We start from the raw sequence: 406 nt of genomic DNA on the forward strand, positions 1-406 counted from the left end.
CCCCCCGGCATTTGAATTCGCGCGCCGTCGTCATTAGCAGAAAGGATTGTTTACAAACCATCCAGCGTGCCAACAGCCCTCGTACCTGAGCACCAGGCTGAAAGTATGTAAGTTGCAGTCTAAAAGAAAAGAATATTTATGAGTTACACGTGGCTGTAGACCCACTGAGGCGACTGACAAATTCCTCTCATGATATACTCTTTATAAGAGTAATATTTTTTTTTCTATTTCTTTCTATTTTCTTTAATATTACACTCTATACTGTCTGGGATATTTTCTGCCTAGTCGTTCAATTGTATATATCACTTTTGATCTTTGTGGAGATATCTATGTGTCTCAAAATTCAATACTTAGTTATGGGTAGTTTATCTGCACCTGTAATTAACCTTACTGTGGCTATTTTTTA

The 406-nt window shown here is 37.4% G+C and overlaps 1 protein-coding gene across 2 annotated transcripts in view; it reads left to right on the forward strand.

The window, feature by feature from the left end:
* Positions 1 to 4: 4 nt before the first annotated feature.
* The window catches only part of LOC119587944 (SAC3 domain-containing protein 1-like), a 9,049-nt gene continuing 8,647 nt past the window's right edge, over positions 5 to 406 (forward strand). Inside the window, exon 1 of one of the 2 annotated variants that reach the window (XM_037936655.1) lies at positions 5 to 107. The gene's annotated coding sequence lies outside the window, so the exon portion shown is untranslated. The remainder of the gene's footprint in view (positions 108 to 406) is intronic. The other variant, XM_037936656.1, reaches the window with a different exon arrangement.

Source organism: Penaeus monodon, chromosome 23, assembly GCF_015228065.2.
Source record: "Penaeus monodon isolate SGIC_2016 chromosome 23, NSTDA_Pmon_1, whole genome shotgun sequence".
In the NCBI taxonomy this organism is placed as follows: Eukaryota; Metazoa; Arthropoda; class Malacostraca; order Decapoda; family Penaeidae; genus Penaeus; species Penaeus monodon.